General features: G+C 36.7%; 1 protein-coding gene across 4 annotated transcripts in view; it reads left to right on the top strand.

The window, feature by feature from the left end:
- The window catches only part of Epac (Exchange protein directly activated by cAMP), a 1466091-nt gene that overhangs the window by 1301398 nt on the left and 146318 nt on the right, over positions 1–18375 (top strand). The window lies entirely within an intron of this gene.

The raw sequence follows: 18375 nt of genomic DNA, 5'->3' as shown, positions 1-18375 counted from the left end.
TTTTGCAAATTTACGTACATTATTTTTGCCTTGATTATTTTTCTTAATTTAATCTAGAAGTGATCATAATGGTTCCGCGTCACGAGAGGTCCACGAAGGGTGTGATATACCAATATGAATGCCATATTTAATGTTTGAGTACATTATGTATAATGACTTGCGTAGCTTTAAACGTTGATAATACTCTTCATTATGTTCGTACATCACGTTATCAATGTATAGTTTTATTTCCCTATGACTAATAAATTACTTTGGAGTATTGTAGTGTTTAGCTCTGAAACATGGGCATTGCGCAAAAGTGATGAAAAAGACTTGTAGCTTTCGAAATGTGGGTGTGGAGAATTAGCTGGGTCGAGCGGAAAACGAATGAGAGGGTGTTAGAAATGGTGGCGGAGAAAAGAACAATCTTAGATATTATTGAGAAAAGGAAGAGAAGCTGGTTGGGACATTGTCTAAGAAGGAATGGTATCATAAGGTACGTGCTAGAGGATATGGTGGCAGGAAGAAGAGGGAAGGACGAAGTCGACTACAATTAATGGATGATATCAAAACAGAAAAATCGTACGTGAAGACGAAGATGTTAGCAGAAGACCGTGGAGCATGAAAGCTTGACAGTTGCGGCAAGTGACCTGCCAATAATACCAGAATACCTATGATGATGATAATGATTTATAGTTTTTATACTATGATTCATGTAGCACCACAATAGTGTTTGAGATCTGACTTGGGTGAACTACTGTTGCAGCAGTAAGCACAACACGTACGTACATCTTATCGACAAATAATTATAATGTCAATAACATTAGAACGAAACGGTTGGGTAACGAATAGATACTATGATTACTATAGTAAAAGAACTCTGTGCTCAAAATTAGCGTGGTGCCTCAGTGGTAGAGCGCTTAGCTTTGGCGAACAGTGTCCCTGGTTTCATCCCAGGTTCTGCCAGGTGGGCTTTATAGTTGTTAAATACCGTGTGCGTGGGTTTTCTCGGAGTTCTTCCACTTTAGTAATTCCTCCATTATAATCCGTCTCATTATCACCGTCTTCCATATCATCAGCGCATAAAGTTAGACATAAAACTAAAATCAAAAACCACCTGGAGTAGATGAAATACGTATCTGTAAAAGTATTAGGAAAAAGTACAAACTTCCAACTCCTGTTATAAATATTTAATCTAAGGACAGAAACAGGGATGCTTCTGGATGACCGATAAATTGAAAATTTCAATACTTAACATGTAAAATACTCCTATATTATGAGTCTTAGATATCTTTGGCTAATGGTGGTTGGTTCTCTGTTTGTGGAAGACTTATTCAGGCTTGCACCTAAAAGACAACCCTATTTGTTTGCCATCTAGCGATGAAATTTTAAAGATCTTGTATATTGAAAGTTGTTCTCAGTTCTGTTGTTTCGCATTACTTTGCTGTCGAATACAAATGAATGTTTTGTGTTAAGGTTGTTTCACTTTTTTTTTCTGTAGTAATACATGAAGGAATAAATGGATGAAGAATAATTAGCGAATATTGTAGCAGTTTCTCCCGATGATGCCAACAATAAAGAAGTTTTGCTCCTTTTCCACATTACTGCTGTATTTATTTATTTATTTATTTATTTGTTCGTGAAAATGAAAGAGAATTTATTTGAAGTAATATTGTACAGCCACGAACATAAATAAGTCGATTTTGGAGCCATAAGAAATAAAAACTCTTACATCTACTTATTTATGTTCGTGACACTACCAATTCCGCTCAACAATACCAATAAATGCATTCACCTTAAAATAGAATTCTTAAAAATTTATTTGGCATGCGTATTGTACTATCCAATATCAACTTGTACTAAACTGATTAAACTGACAGGAAATTGGAACTTGCATAGGTGTTATAAGCCGAGGAGTGAAAGTGTTGAAAGCTGAACTAGGACTGAGAAAAACCATTATAATTTCAGACTCATTACATGGCAACAAAATTTTACGGTAAATTACTGACACATAGATATAGTGGAAGAAAACAATATGAAAATCTAAAAATGATTTTACTGTTGACAAAATATATGACAAATGACAAGTGAAGTATTTCAGAAATAACGTTTAACCTACATTAATGTTCAGCATTAATTAGCTAATTTAAAGAAACTGAAACACAAGCACCTTTTGCTTAGCTTATCTGAACCTTTATCTCAAAATCCATACAGAAAATCAAATATTACAATTGAAGACTTCGGTGCAAGAAGAGGAGAGCTCCACTTTTTTCCGATTTTGTGTTTTACACTGAAATATATGAAGATTTTTTTTTCCCTCTTTCAGTCTGTACACGAACGGTACAGCTCCAACCAATATTCCATAAGATATTAAAGGGAAGGAGCTGTAACAGGCTATGTATCAGGGGAAGACAGATACAGTTCCCGGTGATTCCTGAAAACTTTTAAAAAGTGGAGCTGTCCCCTTCTTGCACCGAGGTCTTCAATTAACGTATAATGGATTTGTACCTGGAAGGAAATGTAAGAGTTCTGGAATCCGAAGTCCTGCCATCTTTGGAATATCGAATATACACCATGTTTCAAAAACAAACAGCAAATCTCATACAAACTGTATGAAAGAGAAACACATTCCCCACATCACTGGATACAGAAAAGTCCACGTTTAAAATCCCCGCCAGTGCAATCGAATACTGTTGTCTGTAATAAAATGGCAACACCACAAGAGAAGTCATTTTGTGTCCCGCAAAAGTATGAGTCCATTGAGTGCAACGAGTTTTCCTCTGACAGTTCAACAAACAGCTGCCTCGTTATAAGCAAATTTACAAACGCCATTTAAAAAAGAATCGTAGAAGAAAGATGCATATGAAAGCATAAAGCCGTGGTCGTCCATACGTGTCAGAAAGCAATATCGAACGTATCCGAGCAGTGTTTCTTTCAGACGTGTTTTTTTTTGGGGGGGCACTGCCCCCCGGAGCTCTGAGAGTGTCCCCCCGGACGAGACCAAAATAATACGTCAATAATAGAATAATAAATAAAATAGTACCAGCAGTGTGCCCCCCGGAATAGTACGTGTGCCCCTCCCCAGGAACACTTTTTCGGACTGCTTGGGAGCGTTCACCTCTGGTGCTGGGTTCGATCCCAGCTCGCGCCAAGTGAACTTTGTGGTGGACAAATACCGTATGCGTAGGTTTTCTCGGGGTTCTCCCGTTTCTTCCCACTTTCTTCATTACACCATTTCATTCATTTCTCACTATCGCCGTCTCATTTAACTCAACCGGTATAAACGTTGGACGTAAAACTTTCAAATTTCATTTCATTTTTCATTTCCGAGGAACTTGGAATTTCTAAATCAACAGTCGTCCAAGACTCCAGACCTAATACACTGCGATTTTTATGTATTGGGTTTGTTCCACCTGTGACTATTTACCTTGAAGTTTTGCGAAGTCGAATGGTGGAATCCGTGAATTCAGTAACTATTCTAGGATCAGTTAACTCATATGTGTCAAGAAATGCACTACAGTTTTGATGTTTGCCGTACTACAGTAGGTGCCCTTAGAATAATGCAACTTCTAATATACATAAAGACCAAACTTTAGACTTTCCTATATACAGTGATGTGTGGAATATTTGTCTGTCTTACGCAGTCTGTGTGAAATTATTTCTTGAAATCTGCTCTTGTTTTTAAAACACTCGGTATTTGGCGCTATATTACCATTATGGGGAATTCGAACTTCTGATTTCCTTTGGATAAAATTGAAATATGTAAATTCAGGGAAATTTAGTTTCCACCAATTTCCTTCTTAAGTGATTTTCTTTCTTCCTTCCTTTTTTTTCAAATCAGGATATATAATTTATTCGTTCAGAAAGTTAAATAGGATAAATATTCTTGGAATAAAATATTATAAACTATTAAAGGCTGTAGTATATCCTTATACTAGTACGTCTTCGGCTCTCTTTAAAATAAGAGGCGTAAGTACACAAAGAAACGTTAATGTCATTCGTAATTACAGGCCTTTTGTAAGATGCATGTTTATCCCGTAACAGAGATTATTTTTTTTCGAATACTTAGACGCTATGCATTGTGATCACAAAGGTTTTTCCTCTTCTACAATTATATTTTCTGTGGAAATGAAGGGAGGAGCAGAGACAGAGACACATACACAGAGAGAAAGAGAGATTAATACTAACCGGAGATGGCTCCGTGGTCTGCATCCGGATGTGCGGTCCAGAACACACGTAGGTGACGTCATACACATCTCGTAACTTCTTCCAAGGCTCCTTGAACTAAATACAGGGAGAAGAGAAGTTGGACACCTGCGGTTCCTTCAAGAAATTGTTCAAATAACAGTAATGTCCAAAAGAAAGTGGTAGAATGTCCATCAACATCAATCACAAATATTGTAAAAGCTTGTAGCTTGTTTTATGGATGATTTACGGTGTCTCAGTTCGCACAATATTCATCTCGGATGCACAGGATTACAGGCTCGATCTCTATTCATTAGTTTTTTTTTTCTCTGGTTAGCCTTGTGTAATATATATTTTTATAATTTCCATCCTGCATCTTTTTATAATTTCTATCCTGCATCTTTTCATAATTGGCATCGTTAATTCCACAGAAAAAAGAGAATATAAAATCTACAGAAGTCTCATAAGTAAAGAAAACGTAAAAAGGATCTTTCCTAGTAAGATAGTGAAATCAGCCCTTGATCCGAATTGGATCGCTATTGAGCCAAAAGGTTACCCGTGACCTAAAACTATTTCCCCCCCCCAAAAAAAAATTGATCCCCTACCCCCTCCGCTTACCGAATTATCGTATCATACGTGCTCAAAATTGAATATTTTTAAATTTTGGTGGGGGTGGTCGAAAAATTTTGAAAGTTTCACAGATCGTAGATACTACTTAGATGTAAATGTGCATTTTTTTTTTCAAAACCATCGATGTGTATTTTCTTTATTTTTTTGCGTGTTGAAAATTTCAAAAAATTTTGGGAGGGACACGTCGCTAATTTTTTAATTAAAAAATTTGTTATACCCTTAGGTACAACATATACTTTTTGGGGGGCCTGAAAGTGATAGCAACATGAAAACAAACATATTTTTCGCACAGTTTTCCCACCATTTTAGGGCCCTCAAGGTAAGGGCCCCTTTCAACAATCCTTTGCCAGAGTTCACAATTTTCCTTTCTCTTGCGTCCCTTCCTCTTTGTCGTTCTTCGGCTGCTTCGATTATGTCCATTTCGGAATAGAAACACCAAATATATCTCCGTAACAGTGCTTCCACTTCAACCGACTCTTGCAGAACGAAGTTTCGCACACCTCGCGTGTCGCGTCGGCTCCTCGTGTTTATCAGTGCTTGCTACACTGGCCGCACACAGTGGCGCGCTCTACCGTGAGCTGTATGTAACTTTGTCGTACAGGAGTCGGTTGAAGTGGAAGCACTGTTACGGAGATATGTTTGGTGTTTCTGTTCCGAAATGGACATAATCGAAGCAGCCGAAGAACGACAAAAGTGGAAGGGACGCAAGAGAAAGGAAAATTTTGAACTCTGGCAAAGAATTGTTGAAAGGAGTCCTTACCTTGAAGGCCCTAAAATGGTGGGAAAATTGAGCGAAAAACACGTTTGTTTTCAGTTTTATTTCTTTTTGACAACGTTGGCATCACTTTCATTCCCCCTAAAAAAAAATATGTGTTGTACCTAAGGATATAACAAATTTTTTAACCAAAAAAGTCAGCGACGTGTCCCCCCTCATTTTTTTCTACATTTTCTTTGAAATTTTCAACACGCAAAAAAAAAAAAAAAAAAAAAAAAACGCATAGATGGTTTTGAAAAAAATTGCACATTTACATCTAGATAGTATCTACAATCTGTGAAACTTTCAAAATTTTTCGACCACCCCCACCAAAATTTAAAAATATTCAATTTTGAGCACGTATGATACGATGATTCGGTAAGGGTAGGGGGTCAATTTTTTTGGGAGGTAGTTTTAGGTCAAGTGTAACCTTCTGGGTCAATAGCAACTTAATTTGGATCAAGGGCCGATTTCACTATCCTACTAGGAAAGACCTTTTCAAATGAATTCCTTGAACATGTTTTATAGTTAAATTAGTCGTCTTGTTATTTCTGTTAACTAGTCATTAATGTTTAATTTGAGCGTAAACGTTTATGCAGTAACATGAGTATTACATTAGCTGAAATATTGTAACGTATACAGTATACTGTTAAAAAAAAAAATCCAATATGCATTCCCAATAAGGGTGTAGAAGAGGTAGGCACAAGAGGGGTACCATGAGTTGCCTACCTATATTAATAGAAAACTGAAAAGGTGTCAGTACGACAATCGCTGCTGACAGTATGATATATACAGGGTGGTAAGAAACTATTTGGACAAATTTCGGGAGCTGATTCCCGACTCCGAGACTAGCAAAAAAGTCCTGTGGAACTTTGGTCACTGAGGGATATAAGGTGCCGAAATCGTGGGAAATTAACTTCAGAGGTCTGTAATTCAAAAACAACGCAACGTAGAGAGTGCGGTATAGAACATGGCACTCGAAATCATACCTGCTCGATTGAAAACTGTGTTTCAAACCTCCGCAAGATGTGTGCGAGGGATTCTCCAAAGGAACGTAGGGATTACTTGCCAGGTTATAGGAAATAAAGGAAACAGGAAGACATACAATTTACTTATTTTCAGAATATCAGTCTCTCCTACAAAAGTAAGTTTCTCGATATATCACGTGCACTTTTTTTCTTTAGTGTTTTAGTAAAATGATAAAGGCTATTTATATTGAATTGAAATTTAAGTCACTTTTTACGGTCACTATATTTTCGTCTTTCCCATTGTTCCTCGAAAGTCAAAACTAATATCAGCCAGTGATAGAAACCACAAAAAGCATCGTACTAGGTACATTTATAGTCACCCTCGCACATTTTCTAATTCGTCATCCTTCCCTAATCCGGAAAGATTTGTTTCTATTTAAGAATCTTCTACAAAATAATTAACATTAAAATTATTTTTACGTACACAGTAGTTCAGGAACTAGTTCGCAAAAATTAGGTGCATTTATTTCCAGTGCTCAAAAAAAAGATAAATTCCTTCCCTTCCTTGTAAAACTGGATAATTTTGATTGCTTTAAACAGACGTGATTTTGATGCGAAATTTACAGATGTTCAATAGTGCACAATATTATCATTATACAGTACATATTAAAAATTACCAAACAATCGTTGCCGCTACACGGAACAGCAGCTGGAGATGTCTGGAGACAGTACGATGGAATATCTCTGAAGAAGGAAAAAGAAGATGCAAAGGAAAGGCGAGGCATCGAATGAAATCTTGAATCTGGCCCTGCACAGCACATCACAGACCATAACAAAAGTGAAACCACGCCTTCCGGATGTAGGATCTGCCCATCGACTGACTGATTCTTTTGTTCTTCGGCACTGCAGGTGGTGATTGGAACACAGTGGTTCGTTAGTAGACGATGACTGCTTTTGGAAACTGAGAAAAAACATTTACCTACCTCTTCTTGTTCCTCTCGAATAATAAATTCTTAGAAACTGTCTCTAGACAGGATGGAATTATTAATGCGGTAATCACATGCTCCAAGCTTCTTTCAAAAAACTACAATATGAATATGCCATAGTGTTGCAGCTTTAAAGGGGATGCTACAAACAAGCAGATAGTTGATGCTTTAAGGAAGGACATACAATGTAACAAATAGAGATATTCTCTTAATACATAAACAAGGTAAATACAAAATTTTAACTTAACAATTTGTCCCTTTATTCTTTCATCTTTTTCTTTCGGATTTACCATGGTGTATCGAATAATTGTACTTCATCTTTTTAGATTTGGACAGTCTAATGGCACAATGCTTGTTTTAGGTAAACATCATGCAATCTTATGATTATGCAACCTCAGTCATAAGGTTGAAAGTAAGTGACTGGCGGATGATGAAGCGATGAAACAAGTGGAGTATGCATGACAACGCAGATCCAGATAATGGATAAATGAGATATGGTAATAGAATCATTACTTAAAGATAATAGTCTTTTTTTTTCATGTAGTCCAAATAATGTCTTTCTTTATAATGTCAATAAAGAAACCCACGTACTTTGGCTATACAGCTATATGTATATATATATATATGTATATATATAATATAGTCCCAAATATGAATTCCAAGTTGCAGATAACATAACTTTATTGACCCGGATTCCAACTCTGTACAGCGTAGAATTAACGGTACTGGCCCTCAAACTCCAGTTATCCATTAGTGAGCACACATTACTTACCCATTTCGATTTAAAAAAAAAAAAAAAGCTTTTAGTGTGGGCCCACATCGTAGGCCGTGACAATAAAATCACCACTATCAAAGAAGCTAACACACTTTATCATCGGCTATACACAGGATGAGTGAAAAATAAACTCCCTATTTCAAAACTTTGATGATATTTGATTGATTTTAATGGAATAAATTTTACGTTTCACATTAGAATGGTACAACTTTATTACGGTGTGTTGAAAATTCACATAGGCACTTTGGGCGTAAAATTCCAGCACAGCTTGTGCACATTTCCATTTTCTGCACGTCGAGTGTTCGCTGCTTTGTTGGAATGCAGTTCTTGATAATTTCGGCATGAATTGAAGCATCAACGAAGTCCATGAACATTTCGCCTCCACTTTTTCGCTTGCACGAAAAAACTTCGTAATGTCATACGATCAGGATACGATCACACAGTATCAGGCATTGTCTCGTTCTGAGCAGCTATCATCACACTGAAATGAAAATCAAATTTGCAATACAATTCTACTACTTTGGGGAACAATATATATATATATATAACAGTGGTGTCCAAATATAATGAGCCTGAGGGCCATAACCGTCTTTGCTAACAAAGTTAAGGGCCGCAGCTTATAATAATAATAATAATAATAATAATAATAATAATAATAATATAATAATTATAATAATAATAATAATTATTATTATTATTATTATTATACTACAAAAGAAAAATATAAAAATGTATTTGAAATATTACATTCAATGTGATAAATGAGGGTGACTAGGAGAGTTTACAAGGGCTGGGATATTTACATCCAATCCTGTTGTTGCACGCCGCAGAAGATGTAAAAAAGAAGAATCTCCAAGGCAGCTTATGAAGCGGTTCTTCACAATTTTCATGGTGAATTGGTATGGTTGGTTTGGTTTGGTTCTTTCAGCAACGATGCCTTGCCTATAGCTACATCACTGACTCCAGTTTTGCCTTGGATGTCCGGGCCTTTTTGTTGTACAGAAGCGCTAAATGAATGCCTTATTTCGAAAGAAGAGTGGAAACATTAAAAGAGCGAACATAAATGAAAATATTATCAGTAATAACAATCGTATGTTGTGAGAGCTTTGTGGGCTGCAGAAAAAGGGTTGGCGGGCCGCATGCAGCCCGCGGGCCGCCGTTTGGACAACTCTGATATATAATATGTAGTGCACGAGTAGATACACGAATATACAGGTGAAGCAAAAGTCTAGATACACCTTATAAAAATAAAACAGTGTGAGGAATCATAATGTAGTTTGATATGAGGTTTATAGGTACGGGCGCAACTTATAGGAGCTATGGCGACAGCGGCGGCCGTCTTGAAATCCGCCATCTTGAATTTGGGTTACGTTTTTCAAATAGAAGGGGGTCATGGAATGATGCTTAATACACAAAGTAAAGTTGAATGTGAATAGTGCTATTTCGTGATTCCATTTTTCTTACGTTGGTTACAGAGTGTATTGGTTATTTCCGTTCATACAGTGCTACAAACAATACGTCCTTTTCATTGTAGGAGACAAACCATACCTCCGTAATATCCTTAGGAACAAAGAAATCGTGTTTTTTTTTTTCATCCACTTCTACTTCGGAAGTTTGTTGGATTATTGCAGTGGGCATAAAAAACAATTTTTCGGTTTTTATCAAACTGCTTTCGGTTTCCTACGGAGAACCGATTTTGGTAGAAAACCGATTTTTAAAAATACGAAATGCCAGTTTTTCAATTTTCAGTTTTTATAAAAACCGGTTTTGTCCATCACTAAGTGAGACGTCTCGCTTCCCTGGTTTACCGTTCTTACCCATTCTATGTAATAAACACAACTGGAGCCACCATCCAAAAGCGGCACCACTCCTAAATTTCTCGAGTAATACTTATTATTATATTTACAATGCTGTCATATCCAGCCACTGCAAACTATCATATACAGTACTTCAGAGTATCTGTGGAAACTAAAAGAATCGAAAACGATGTTTGGGTGAGGTTCTTCTAAGGAATCCGTTGATGATCCAATTATCGCCAGGTGTACACGCCTGGTGTATCTCCCGTCTGCATATTGTTCCATCCATCCATCCATTTGAAGACATTTGCAACAAAGAGTCAACTTCCTGTGCAATAAAGGCAACATAATTTTCTTTACATAATGAGAGATGTGACAGGAAAGAAAAGCGACATCCGGCTCTTCTCTTATTTTTTTTTCTTAGAATTATTGTCTCTTCTTAGTGTAATGACGTATGTTTCTGATAGTGAATTTTGTTCTTTGAACAATCTAATATTGACGGTTGTATATTCCAAATATGTGTACGTAACAGCGGATGGTCGTGAATCTCCAATAGTTTTCGTGTGTCTTCTTCGGAAATCCAATATATATTTTAACTATATGACATGACGCATGATAGGCCGTAGGCCGTCCTCCTTCCCTATGTTTATTTACTGTAGTTTTTTTAGAAAGTGGGGAACGCCATAGATATTTTTGGAAGTGGGGTAACGACGTCCCCCCAGCATATACCCTGCTTCTAACCCAAGTCCCAATTTAAACAACACTTACTCGTAAATCTTACAGTAAGTCATAATGATCGCCAACACTCATGCATGTAAAAGATGACGTACAGTTGTGTCCTTGTATTCATATTACTATCAAAACTCTATAACTATTTGCGCTACAGAGCTTTGTGTATGAATACAAAGACATTTCCTATTTTTATATAAGAAAAAATGAAAATTCAATATTAATAATAACATATTTCTTTAAGTAAGGAAAAAGCAGGAGATTGTTCACTTTTCATTTTCTTTCACAGTAGATCAGTAGAACGTAGAAAAAACAGGAGATCTCCTGCAAAATCAGTATCTCTGGCAACACTGGTCTGGAGTAATTGTGCATCAAGCATGATGTTGTTATTCAGCAAGTCTCGTTATTGTAACTTATTTCTACCAAGGATGTTATAAATAGAGGATCTGCCCATATGTATCATCATCCTATTAAATCGATGAAGCCAAAAAACAACCGAACATCGGCACGTCTGATTGGCTACTCTCGTTTCCACCATCGTCTGATTGGCTACTTTCGTTTCCGCCATGATTGTTGGCTCAAAACATTGCGATCCTATTGGGCGGAGTAGGCAGAGTAGAGGTGGCGAAACTGTGACGTATGGCTTCAAGATTTTGTTGTAAGGGCAGATCCTCTATTTTACAAGATCCTTGATTTCTACAGATAATATCATATCTCCTTTATTCCCATGTAACATGTGCCCAACAAAATCATTGATGATTACTGTTCATGTTAATGTAATAGCAACTTGTCTTCAGTATCAAGTTTACCCCGAATATGCTCCAGATGTTTATCTTTATTGTATTCCAAAGGGCACGGTTGCTCAGTGATAGATCGCATACCTGTGGTGCATGGAATTCCTGGTTCGATCCCCGGCCAAATTATTTTGTGGTGGACAACATCGTGTCCGTGGGTTTTCTCGGGTACTCCTGTTTCCTTTCACAGATTTTTGCATCATCATTCACCTACCTTAACCACTTCCCGGTCCACTTTATCCGAAGTAACCAGATCCTGACGGAGCAACCTGAGTTATTATTAAGATTTCCTCATTTGCTTCAATTTGGACCAGGACGAGCAAATTCGCACTTTGTTTCGTCGAAAGTTCTTTCGTGATTTATTCCGAGATATTTCGTGTACAACATAGTCACGTCTGGGAAGAAAATTCGACCAGAACTGACCTACTTAGTAAAACGAAATAACTCGGGTTAATCCGGGAAGCGGTTAATCATCTGTCTCCCTTAGCCTAAAGGTCGTAATTGTGGAAGGTTAAACTGAAAGATAATTTCTGTTTTATATCAATGTATATTAAAATGTAGCTTCATAAGTATCAATATAATATAAAACATTAAAAATGTTCTCTCTTTGAAAACGCTTTGCTTTTTTTTCTTTCTTTAACGTCCAAACTTGAATATGCCTCACTTATTTGGAACACTTCTGTGAAAACACGTAGTCAAAAAAAATTGAACAGCTACAAAGCAAGTTCCTACGTTTTCTCACATATAAAAGGACAGGATTTTATCCAAAATATGGACCGTATGATAATTTACTTGGCAACTTTACACTTCAAAGACGGACGTTGAACGACCTCATTTTCTTACACAGACTTTTTTGCACAACAAAATCGAGTGTACAGACATAATTGCAAAGATAATGATCCGGGTTCCATCCCTCAAAACACGCAAGGGAAATATTGGTCTGTTCTACTGCAAGAAGGCACGTGCAAATGCACTACATATGTCACCTACAAGGAGAATTTGTGCTATAGACAATAAAATGTGTTATAAAGATGTAGATATATTTAATAGTTCTGAAAAGTCGTTCAAAAGAGTAATACTGAACATTTTGTAAAAAAAAAAAAAAAAAAAATGTTTTGAAGGAAAATGTATTATTTTAATTGAAATCTTAGTATTATTATAATTTAAAATTATGTATTGTATGTAAACACTGTAATTGGGCACTGTAATGTCTGTTGTGTCGATAAATAAATACATAAGTAAATAAAAAGTAATCAGTCCGAAACTTTTTTTTTCATGAATATAACAAGAAACTATATTCTCACAAATAAATCACTGTGCCCGATAATTCAGTTTACCTTCCCAAGTCCTATCGGAATACTTCGTATGTGTAATGCTACTTATCGTTGCAAAAATTGAAAGTTGATTTACTAGTAGTCTTTGTGACGATTAGGAGTGTGTCTTACCGAAAAAAAAAAAGCAATAGATACAAAATCTGCTGCAGCAAAATAAAGCCGTAAGTAATTATTGACAACAGCACAGCACACTTTTTAGTACCGTAGAAATTCATTTTAATGTATTTTCTCGATTCTCAGACATGTCATTTTTGTTCAGCTTGATGTGACTTACCTATTAACATATGTGTTATTTTTGGGCAACATTATACTTAAACAGAAATTAAAGTTATTCGTAATTTTATGCTATATCTATGCAGTATGCTGTCCTCTTGCTAGTATCATAGTGAAAAGCTTAATTAGGGTACCGTAAGACATGTTATGTTACTTTGCACAAAATATGAAATACAGTTACTCTGTTCTCTGTTGGCAAAACCATGAATAGTAAAGAGGAAGTTTCAACCGTAAGATAGAACATCTAACTGTATTTTGGCTTCGTTGTTGTTGAGACATGGAAAGCAGTCACTGTAAAGGCCGACAAAATTTGAAAGGTATCACCTACAAGAATTTCCGTCAAAGTTAAGTCAGTTTCGTAGAATACTATTGTGTATAATGGGACTTAAAATTTAAAAAAAATTAAAACTGGAAGAAGGCGATTTCACCTCTAATCGGGGTTACTTTGCACAGGTCAAAAATACCTCTTACGAGGGAGCCTATCCAAGTGTAATTGTGACTTCGAGTCGAGACTATGGCCGTTGGATACCTTGTTCCTAAATAGTGATGAGCGCAAGAGTCTTGGTCTTGTAGTTTTTGCAAGAGTCTTGCATGCAAGACCAAGACCAAGACCAGGAATCCGGATGAAAGACCAAGACCAAGGGGTACAAGACCAAGACCATACCTGCAAGATCAAGACCAAGACCAAGACTCTTGCGCAAGAGTCTTGCACAAATACCGGTATTACTTGATTTTTTTTTATAGAATTCAAAAAAGGGGGAAAAGTCATTACATCTTTTACTTGAATTTCTTGGTTTCAGTAAAAATGCCGCTGAAGTGATGTGTTCCCAGTAGTTTATGCAATCCATTTGAGTCGATCTGCCTGTGTTGCATATAGCTACAGTATGTCGTTTTCTGAACTGGTTATTCGCATTTCCTGTAGATATTGCTCGTTTTCAAGCCACATAGGGTCATCTTGGTGGACAAACACCGTGTGCGTGGCTTTTCTCGGTGTTTTTCCGTTTCCTCCAACTTTCTTCATTACACCATTTCAGTCATTTCTCATCACCACTCTCTTCCTTAGCCTTGGTGCATAACCATGGGAAGTTAAACTAGATACTTCATTTCATTTCAAAGCATATTAGTGGTGTTCTTCTTAAACAAATAAAGAGAAATATAGTATTGAACATCAGTAATTCTGTACACACAGATGCCAACTACATGGGAATGGCTTTGGCTCCGAGACTCAAGCATCCGTTGGAAATTTTTAATGTGTGCTCATAAAATTAATATCGAAATAACATTTTCATGACATTGACAAAAACTTGCATGTGCATGTGACCGCAAGTTTGATTTCATGGACGCATGCTTATACGTTGAATAATTGTTTATCAATAAAACTTTTAGCCTCATTAGGTATACGGCACATGGAAGATTGAGCGATATAACATGCTACAATAATAAATCTATATTATAAAATTTGAAAATTACTATGTTTGTGGCTCCTAATCTCTTGAACCAGTGACACTTCCGATGCTATTGAAATCCAAACTCAGCCCCTTAGTTTGGTGGAGGGGAGGATATATATATATATATATATATATATATATATATATATATATATATGATCCAAAATGACGAATGTTAGTGTCGAATCCATAGTTTTCGAGGTCGCTGAGTTGAATACTGATACGATACCATTTACGACCAAATTCAGTCCCGCAACTTGAAAGAGGAGGAGATACATAAAAATGATAAGAAATGACCAAATGTTAGAGTCGAATCCTTAGTTTTCGGGGTTGCTAAGGTGAACATTGATACTTCCGATCCCATTTAAATGCACATTCGGCACCGCAACTTGGGGGAGGGGAAGAAAGGAGATATATAAAAATTATAGAAAATGACCATTATCAATGTCGAATCCATGGTTTTCGAGGTCATCCAGATGGACAGAGACACTTCCGATGCCGTGCCTTGCAATATGGGGGAGGAGGAGATATAGAAATGTATTGAAAATTACCGATATTAGTGCCGAATCCATATTTTTTGGGGATTTCTGAGATGAACAGTGACACTTCTAATGCCGTTTAAATCCAATTCAGCCCCGCAACTTGCGGTGGAGGAGGGGAGAGAAATCATCAAAAATGGCCAATATCAGAGACCGTTTTAGTAATAGTAAAAGCTGACTGACTGACGAAACATTTTTTTTTTTTTTAATTTAACCCAACGAAGTGGTTAATTGATGCTAGTAATCTATATTCACAAGTGTGAATGATTTTGTACAGTTATTTCAAATACCTTTGAGTTTGGTGCCGTTACTTTGTATTTCTAATATACTATAGGTCAAAAGTATTTATATAAATTGAGTTTACACAAAAGACAGACAGTTGAGTCGTTTTCAGTTTTCACTCAAATTATTCTAAAACATTAAGAGGTTTTATTATAATAATTAATATTTTATTTTTTCTTCTTTCTCGGTCAATATTGCTGAACATATCATCATCATCATAGCTATTCTGCCATTATTGGCAGGTTGCTTGCTGCAACTGAGAAGCTTCGATGTACGGCGGTCCTCAGCTAGTCTCTTCGTCTTTACGTAGCAATATTCTGTTTTAATACCTTTCTTCAATTACAGTCTCCTTCACTCCCTCCCTCTCTTTCCTTCCACCATATCCTCTAGCGCGTCCCTCAAAACAGTTTCCCCTCATCCAATATCCCAAACAGTTCCTCTTCCTCCTCTGAACAATATCTAAAATTCTTCTTTTTTTCCCCTACTGCTAATATTTCTAACACCTTCTCATTCGTTTTCCGTTCAACACAGCTAATTCTCTCCTTTTTTTTTCTCCATGCCCACGTTTCGAAAACCTGTTATTTTTTAATCGCTTTTGCGTAATGTTCATGTTTCTGCCCCATAGAATACATATTGGAATCAGTAAAACAAAATCTCAATATTTAATTGGAAGTTTGTTCAATACAAGGATTAGCTAAACCTTGAAAATGGTTGAAAAGAAAAATATGACGCCTTTAAAGTGTAAAAATAATTTTGCACTTCACGGTATTTCAATAATCTGTGCCGTTTTCATTTTCTTTCATGCGATTCACGGGTAGTCTCCCCAATTTGGGAACCAATGGAGTGTTGGATCTGTTATATATATATAACGAAACGTTGTGATTTATCTTGTGAGTAGTGAAGCGTGGGCACCCATTTTTAAAAAATAAAGGTCATCATCCACGTTGTACACTATCATCATATCATCATATTAGAAAAAGGTAAAATATATCACATTTAGAAACATACATTGTAGAGTTTATTATCCCTTATATCGATAGTAAAATTTACCTATGGAATGCTTGAGATTTCTTAAATGCAAGACTTGCAAGACTCTTGCATGCAAGACCAAGACCAAGACCAAGACTGGCTGTGCAAGACCAAGACCGAGGATTCGAGTGCAAGACCAAGACTAAGACTAGATGTGCAAGACCAAGACCAAGACCACCCCGGTCTTGGTCTTGGTCTTGCATTTGCTCATCACTATTCCTAAAGAACATAACACGAAAAGGGATACATCCTCGATCGCAACCGTTGCGGAGATATAAGCGTGAAAATTTAGAAATTGAGCTCCATACTGTACATTACAAAGTCAGATTCCGGGTCAGATTTTTCGTAAACGGTCGGGTAAGGAAACTCAGCGAATACATATCAAATTTGTGTGGGGAGCCCAGTGCCTTTTGAATGAAAAATTTGTGTCCCTGGGGCAGGGTCCCAGGCGGGGTCCAATTCAAAATTTGCAAATGGAACCGGGGGTCAAGTAGCATATTGTATGTAGGTTGCGATCGAGGATGTATCCTTTTTCGTGTTATGTTCTTTTGGGACAAGGTATCCAACGGCTATAGTCTCGACTCGAAGTCAGAGTTACACTTGGATAGGTTCCCTCGTTAGATAGGAAATTATTATTACTGGAACCTCCTGCAATCTAAATTTAGGTAAATTTCCTATTTGGTAGATGCCGGAATGAATTCTTGTTCGAAGATAAATTATGAATAGCGACGGATCCAGAAGGGAAATTTGAGAGGGGCTTCGCTCAGAAAGGCTTAGTTTTTTTTTTATAGAAATAACTGGATTTTTTTTTTGGGGGGGGGGGCTTGGAGCTTATACGCATAGGAATGACTAGCATTAGATTTTTTGAAAAAGTAATAATGGACTTCAACCTGAAAGTCCCAAACCCCATAAATCTTCCACTAATTACGGTTTGGATGATATTTTTGGAGATAAGGAATAACCAAGGCAAATCAGTTTACGGGGATTTTTTTTTTCTGTTCCTGAGTTAGCATTTGTGTGGGACATATACTAAACCATTGGAATGTGGTTCCTGTGCCGGTGCCAGAAAATACATAATTTTCTTCACAAATATTGGTAATTCATACTAAGTATCGATACCAGTTCCCTCATTTTAATATCAATATTTGTAAACTGTATGCAGTTTTGTGTTGAAAGTAAAATGTATAAATACTGAAGGGAAAATATTGCACAGAAACGTTATATTCGTATGTTAACATACTTTTTTGTATGTTGTGCAAAGTAACCCCAACTATGGGGTTACTTTGCACCAAAGTTTATATTTCAATAACTATGGTCATACCGAATGTTTACTACACGAATGTTTTTCACATATATCTAGCTATTATATGTTTAAAATACAGTGTTCTAAATCATTACGTTTGTAAGTTACATGCGATTTTCTTTGATTCCTTAAATTGTGTGCAAAGTAACCCCGTCTTACGGTATCTTTCAGTATCAGTTTCACTTGAATAAGTTGTTTGGTTTTCTTACAGCATCAATTTTTACCTTGTAAATTAATTGATTTTTCTCCGTTCTCTAGAAAAGTACGCATGAGGTTTTATAGCCAAACATGTCATTAAATTCAGTTCAAAAGTATCTATCGATTGTTATGATTTTTTCTGTTCTGTTCTTGGGGGGCGCGGTGGCTGACTGGTAGAGCGTTCACTTCCGGTGCTTGGGCTCCCTGGTTCGATCCCAGCTCGCGCCGTGTGGTCTTTGTGGTGGACAAACACCGTGCTCGTGGGTTGTCTCGGAGTTCTTCCGTTTCCTCCCACTTTCTTCATTCCATTATTTTCACTCATTTCTCATAATCACAATTTCCTTTAGCCTAACCGACATAACCGTGGGACGTA

This window comes from Thermobia domestica, chromosome 15, assembly GCF_964235325.1.
Source record: "Thermobia domestica chromosome 15, izTheDome1.hap1.1, whole genome shotgun sequence".
NCBI lineage: Eukaryota > Metazoa > Arthropoda > Insecta > Zygentoma > Lepismatidae > Thermobia > Thermobia domestica.
This window is presented reverse-complemented; position numbering and strand designations above follow the sequence as displayed.